Here is a 7431-nt window from a genome sequence, read left to right as displayed (position 1 = left end):
AGCCTCTTTTATTCAGGGTAGGTCTTCCCCACTTAGTTCACTAACCTATACACCAGTCTCCTCTGGAAACACCCCCACAGACATGCCCAGAAGTGTGCTTACCAAATCTCCAGGCATCCCTCCGTCCAGTCAAGCTGGCAACCAAAGGTAACTATTTTAATATTCTTTCTCCTTATCTCCCACTTAATCAGTGGTCAGTTGAGCCCTGGGTAACAATTCCATATTTATTGCAACTTTATCTGGTAGTTTCTGATATGCCAGGTAGTAAAGGCTGTGTAAAGAAAAACTCTTCAAAGTCGGGAAGTATGTCTTCTTTGCTTCCAACTATCCATTCAGCATTCCTGCCTTTGATCTCTCCCTCCTTTTCTCCTGACTTCTTTTCTTGCCCCTTTCCCTTCATAGTGCCTAGCACGGAAATGTTCTCACAGAGTCGGTCAGTATCTTTTTGGCTTTGCAACAGTCTGCCGACATTTTTCTAAGGTGACACGTGTCTGTCCTTTTGCTTTCACGGGTTCTCTCATTGACCTAGGATGACACTCTCTTGGACATCCAACTTCCCCTCATCATTCACAGAGAACAATGTGTCTCTTCTTGGCTTTCCTTTCCTTTGCCAGCTGTGGTTGACTTCTAAAGGTGGTGCTATGTGAGGCCTTGGGATAGTGTGGAGATTGAGTGTCACTGCTCTCTGACATGTTTTCAGCCAGGCTTTTGTGGTTCCTTGACTCCTTTAGTCATATCATCACATTCTTTCTCCAACTTTTCAGAGTGGGTGTCAGTAAAAGCATGGTTGCCCCAGACAAACCTGGAAGGTCAGCCCACCTTTCCCGAGCTCTCCTGCTTGACTCTAAGGGAGACAGGCCAACATCATTTTTTTTTTCTTGGTTTTTCTTTTGTAGATGTAACATTTCAGATCCCAACATCATCATGATAAGAACTCTAAGGTTAATGGTGATGATGTACATGAATTTGTTTTCTCTGGGCCTCTGTGTCTAACTGCTGCATTTTGTGACTGAATTAGGATCAGAAAAACAAAGTTCATAAGGGGTTTTTTCACTGTGAAACTTTCCATTGTGGTGACATAATGGTTAAAGATGAAAAAGAGGCAAGTCCCAATGAGAAATAAGCAGCATTGTTTTTCCTATTTCAGATGACATTTAAGGAATGAATTATTACCAAGATTGTGTTGTCAATAATACTTAGTCCTAATGTAAAGATTTAAAGTGTCCCCCCATTTTTTTTTTTTTTTGGTACCAGGGATTGAACCCAGGGACACTTAACCACTGAGCCACATCACCATCCCTTTTAATATTTTATTTAGAGACAGGGTCTCACTAAGTTGCTTAGGAGCCTTGCTAAGTTGCTGAGGCTGGCTTTGAACTCAAGATCCTTCTGCCTCTGCCTCCCGATCTACTGAGATTACAGACATGAGCCACTGCACCCTCCTTTTTTTTTTTTAATGCTAAGTGAAGCATACAGCTATGACATACTTGGGATTTTCTAGAGCATAGTCTTTTATCATTAGGGACTTGTTAGACACAAATTTCCCTAAGGGCCACTGCATAACCTAGGAGAAACCTCAAGCTCTATCCAGGCATTTCACACTCTCTCTCTGGCTTTGTGGGAAGCACTCACTTTCCCCTCAGAGGAAACAACTATTTGACAGTTTACTAAGGTCTAAGCAAGCCTTATCTGATGCAGTCTCAGCTCCTCTGGGAGGGGCAGCCTCCCCAAGGTCAGCACCACACATTGGTTAAGAAATGAGACTTTGGAATCAGACCAGCATGGGACTGAGTTCCAGCCCCAATGACTGTGGCCTTTGACAAGTGAGCAAAACCTCTTCTTGCCTTGGATTCCTCATGTATTAAGTGGGAATAATGTAGCACCCATCTCATAAGTTGGCTGTGAGCATTCAATGAGAGAATCATGAAAAGTACCTGGCAGCAACAGATGGTAGCTATTTTTATCTATGATCCACTAGGTAGAACAATTTTGTTCTCTCCCCAGTCTGAAATGGATATGCCTTTACATCATCCTTCCTGGCTATTCTTAATTACTCATGTCATGTGACTTTTAAATGCCCATCATTAGCTTTCTATCAAGCCAAATATCTATAAAGCTACAGTTTTATAGCTACAGCTACAGGGATTACTGTGATTTAAGCAGTCTCTGCAGAGCTTGTGTCAGAATTTCTAGATCGTCAGTGTTCAGAACAACTGAAAAGCAGACTATTTCCAGTTGGTAATCATTTCTAGAATGACAGGTGAAACTTAAGAAGTGAAGAGCAGAGTCAGGAGAGGTTTTAAGACTCAGATTCTGATCCTGTGATCTATTAACTGGGGACTCCTTAGCCAGAGTAGAAACTCTTTGAAGGGCTTGTTGATTTCTGGAGGGAGAAAAGTGAGGTTAGAATTTGCAGTGATATAAAGTAGGATAACTTATCATATTACTTTCAGGGCTTACCGAAAAGTTCTATTTCTTTCTAAAAATAAACTAATCTCTGAAAATAATGAGCCTTATGGTAATCTCTACATGCAGCAAGCACCTATTTAGTGACTAGCAGATCTTCTCTTATACAAATCTCACACTTCACAGGTAGATTTGCATTCGGATTACAAGGCGACTGCGATAATCTAATCAAGAAGAAAATTCAACCTTCACAAAAATTTTATGCAGGATAAACTGCATAAAACTGCAAGAGACTGCACTTGCCCCCTCAGTTTTTCTTCACTACAAAATTGGGTTGTTTTGCTCTTTTCTGAAATATTTTTCACCCCTTCACTAAAAATCTAAACATGAAACATCATTGTTATAAAATATTGTAGGAAACAAGAATTAGAAAAAAAAATTTTTTAAACAGTGCTGGGGATCAAAACCAGGACTTCACACAAGCGAGGCAAGCATTCTACCACTGAGCTAAGTTCCCTGCCCAATAGTTAAAAAATTCTTTAATATAATTACTACAGTTTCTATTTTAAATAATGATTTGTTAATTAAAGATTCTATGTCAATAGATGTCAACATAATGACTGGTCAACACGATGCTCCTGTCAAAAAAAATGCCATAAGTTCAAAACCTTTTGTGGGACAAAACATTGCCATTTAGCTTCTTCCACAACTGGTCTCAAACAAGCAGGGTTCTTAAAGCAATTTAGTTGTTAAGCTGCTAGAAAGGCATTTCCATTTAACAGTGACAATATTAATTATTTTGCTGTTTTATTTGCAGTTCCTTAGCCCATATCATGGAAGTTGGAGTCTGAAGGGGACTTATATGTGAAGCTTTGTCCTTATCTAACAGCTAAAACCCCTGCAAGCTGTCTGTAATTACCTCTGTACTATACTAGTGCCGCCCTTTAAAGATAAAATGAGAGACAAAATTGCAACCCATGTATGCAATTTTTAATCTCCTAGTAATCACATTAAAAAGTAAAATGAAACAGTTGAAATTAACTTTAAGGTCTGGGGTTGTGGCTCAGTGGTAGAGCCCTGGCCTCAAATGTGTGAGGTACTGGGTTTGATCCTCAGTACTGCATAAAAAAAAAAATAATTCAAAAAATAAAGTTATTGTGTCCATCTGCAATTAAAAATATTTAAAAAGAGAGAAATTAATTTTAAGACTATATTTTATTTAACCCAATATGTCTAAACTAATATTATTTTAGCATGTAACCATTATCACAATTATTAATAAATATTTTCTATTCCCTTTTCTCATATAAAGTCTTCTGGAATTCTTAATGTGTTTTACAATTAAAGAATATCTAATTTGCTACACTTCAGAGCTTCATTAGCCACATGTGTTTTATGGTTACCATGTTTGTGTTGGACAACACCATATTATGTAGTCCCAAAGTACAGTTCACCCCTTTGGGGACTTTGCTCCCCCCAAACCAGTGTATTTCTAAACAGTTCTAGATATTAGCAACTTTTCCCTTGTGTTCCACTGAAATCTCCATATTTTTAATTTTACTCTTAGTCTTTGTTCTACCTCCCTGATCATACCTTAAATACTATTGAAATTCTACATTGGCATGCAGTAGAGGCAGTGTATCTTGAAATAGCTCTGTCTATTATGTTCTCTTCTTAAACCATGGTTTTCTGTCCTTTACTTTTGAAGTTGTATTTTTTTTTTTAGATCAGCAATAGAAATTTCTATTTAGAGTTATGACATGTTACCTAGCTAGTTGGGCCATTGCTCTGAGTGACAAAATCTGATTTGGAATAGAATTCTCTCAACTAACTTATCAGCTGTCTCTCCCACTTTGTTGTTATCTGTATATGTTATCAAAATACCACCAGCATCCTCATTTCATCCAGTGATAAATATGTTGACTCAGAAAGGGTGTGAGACCAAGGGAGGTCCAGCTTGCTGTGGGAGTCCTCCAAGGTCAAGTGCCCCCCATAGTCATCAAACTGAGTTTACAGTCATTCAACCGGTTACAAAGTCACCACCAAGTGGTAATTTCAGCCCTCATTTCTTTATCCACTCCCCAAGACATCATGACTCACCTTGTCAGCTGTCTTTTCCAGACAGTTAAAGTTCTCAGATGTCAGAACAGGAAAAGTTAATATTTTTTGCTTAATTCAGTGAACCCCTAGAGGGCTTGGTCTAGAACAATCACATTTTTCTTTCTCAAGTTTCTGTCACCTTTCATCCTCTTTCATACTCTTCATAGTTTCTAAAAATAATTGATAATGGCTCATGGTTCTCATCTTTTGGTTACCTTATCCCAGGGACATTATAAAAAGCAGTTGATCTTTATACTATTTCAGCATTGATTCTTCTATATTAATATTTACTATATTCTATGGGTCTGAAATTATTTTCAAAACCTCTTGTCATAGGTTATAAGACTGTTTTTGAAAGTTTCTATTGTTAGCTTGTGAAAGATGGCTCATATGCATGTGGGGTGTGTGTGTGTGTGTGTGTGTGTGTGTGTGTGTGTGTGAGACAGAGAAAGAGAGAGAGAGAGAGAGAGAGAGAGAGAGAGAGAGAGAGAGAGAGAGAGAGAGTTATTTTCCTGTCAGTGCAAGTTTCTGAAGTCAGAAGGCTTTGTAATCAGAATGATAAAAAATATTTATTTCCTGGGTCAGAGGCAGAAAAGAAAGCAATTTTCTTTCTTTCTTTCTTTTCTTTTTTTCTTTTTTTTTTTGACCATAGAAAGTATGATTTCTGAGGGTCTTCTTTTTTCTTTAACCTTTTTCTTTCTACTGATTCGCTTTTTTTTTTGGCAGTACAACTTGTTCTATTATCTCTTCCTATTATTACAACTTCCCGATTTTCTTTAAATTAAAGGAGTAGGCATCACATTTTTTTTCTTTTTTTTCCAGTACCATGGCTAATGGATCTGAAGCTTGTTTTTTTTTTCCCCCCCCCCCTGAAGCACAGAAAAGCAAGTGGATGTCCAGTGAAATAATACATATTTCTTCAACTCCTTCTAAAGTTGGGTCTTACAAGTGGTCCAAAGCTGGATCATATTGTCAGCTCATCATTGACTATATTGGGTTTTATTTTTCTGTTTTTGGCTGTGTCTCATCCATTGTTCTGTAAACTCCTAGATGTGAGAGGCTATATCTTATTAATCTTTATATTCTCAGTACCTAAGTGTGAGACACTCCATAAATACTTAACAGGCACTTCAGAAATATTGTGCCATAAGTAAATAAATTAGTGAATGAGTCACTTATCACTTATACACAAATTCTACTGGAATGCTTCCCATTGCCATATACTAGCTACTTCGATAGTCAACCTATTGCTTTGTTGGGTAGCTCTAATGATAGAAAGATTTTCTTATTTGTATTGATCTATATCTTACCTCAGAACTTCCATTTTCCCATAGAAAATATCTTCTCTTTCCCATGTATTTCTAAGCATTTAACTGAGGGCTTCAGGCCTGACAAAGATAGCAATTTTGTTTTCAACAGGAAGTACTGTGCTTATTCCTTTCCTTGTTCAACATCTTCATTCCAGTGGCATTCCAGTGGCAAGCTTCTGGCATGCCAACCACACAGGTCATTTAGGGAGAAATCCAAATTCCATTTAGACACATTTTTAACTCCTCTAAATATTGTACTTTCTCAGGCTTCCAGGGAGCCAGTGTTTATCACTAGATGAGTACAGTTACAGACAGATCAAGATCTTGGTTTATTCTGGGTCACTTCCATTATAATGGCTTAATTGAGGCCAAGCAGTCCTGTCGTTTCCAATCACTTTCCAAGGTCTTAGACTTAAATTTTTCTGTTGTGTTGCCCTCTTTCCTGGGATAAACCCATGTGCCTAGGCTGTGACTACTCTTTCTTTATTCTAGGTCAGGAGAACTATTGCATAGCGCTTGCTTTCTCCTACGTTCACTGCCAGATGATACAGTATGCAGAACCCAGCATCTGACACTCACATTTGGCCCAGGGCTGGTTTGTGAATCACATGTCAGAGGAGAACTTTAAATCTCATGTCCAACACAAAGAGAGACGATGCCAATGCTTTGAAATGTCTTTAAACACAAAATATGTCAATCCAGCGACCCCTTGACCCTGCCCCCTCTCTCTTCCCTACAGTTTTTTGAGATGTTTGGAAGTTGTGTCATCTTTGTTTATGAAATATGATTTTAGGATAAAGGTATGTCAATATTGTGAATCTGCAGTTAAAAATACTGCAAGGAACATGAGACCGTGATTATACCAGCTTTGATCACACTGATTCCACTAATTAAAAATTCCACTGAGGAGAGTGCTGTGGAATCATGTAAACCCTGTGAATTACCTAATAATGATAGAAATATTCAAGGCATTAGTGATTAATGAACAGATGTGAAGAGGCAATGCAATCTTATGGGAAACCATTTCTAGTGGTGATGTCACCAAGGAACAATTTGCAGACATAATTACTAAAAAATTATCAGAGACTTCCTTGTCAAGTATTTTGTATGTTTATAAAGCTGTTGGTGACTCATTTTAGAAGTCTGGGAGACTTATTTGATTTGGAATCAGGATTTTATTATAGCTTAGCTGTTATGTAATAGTTTACTCAGACTGATGGGGAGATATTCTTCCATGTCAACATAACTTGTATGTGTGCAGTGAGACTTCCTTGTAATTATTTCAGCAATTCATATCTGAATGATTTCCCATATTTTCATGCTTGGAATATATGCTTAGTTTGTGAAATGGAGTTTAAGACATGCTATGAGATAGATTAATTATTCAATAGATGACCATGAAATCTAATGGCTTAATACATTGGAACAAAATTTCTTTGAATTATAAAGTTGGTAATGTCATATGGAAGGGTTGTCTTCCATGTTCCATACACTCAGTATATGAATTTTTTTCATGCATATGTATACTTCTCAGCACAATGAGCCAAGTTCTTCCATGACTTTACTGTGGTCAATTCCTTAATTAGCTAAGCTTTACCCACATACCCCAAATTCC

The sequence above is a fragment of the Urocitellus parryii genome, chromosome 9 (genome assembly GCF_045843805.1).
Source record: "Urocitellus parryii isolate mUroPar1 chromosome 9, mUroPar1.hap1, whole genome shotgun sequence".
Taxonomy (NCBI): Eukaryota; Metazoa; Chordata; class Mammalia; order Rodentia; family Sciuridae; genus Urocitellus; species Urocitellus parryii.
This window is presented reverse-complemented; position numbering follows the sequence as displayed.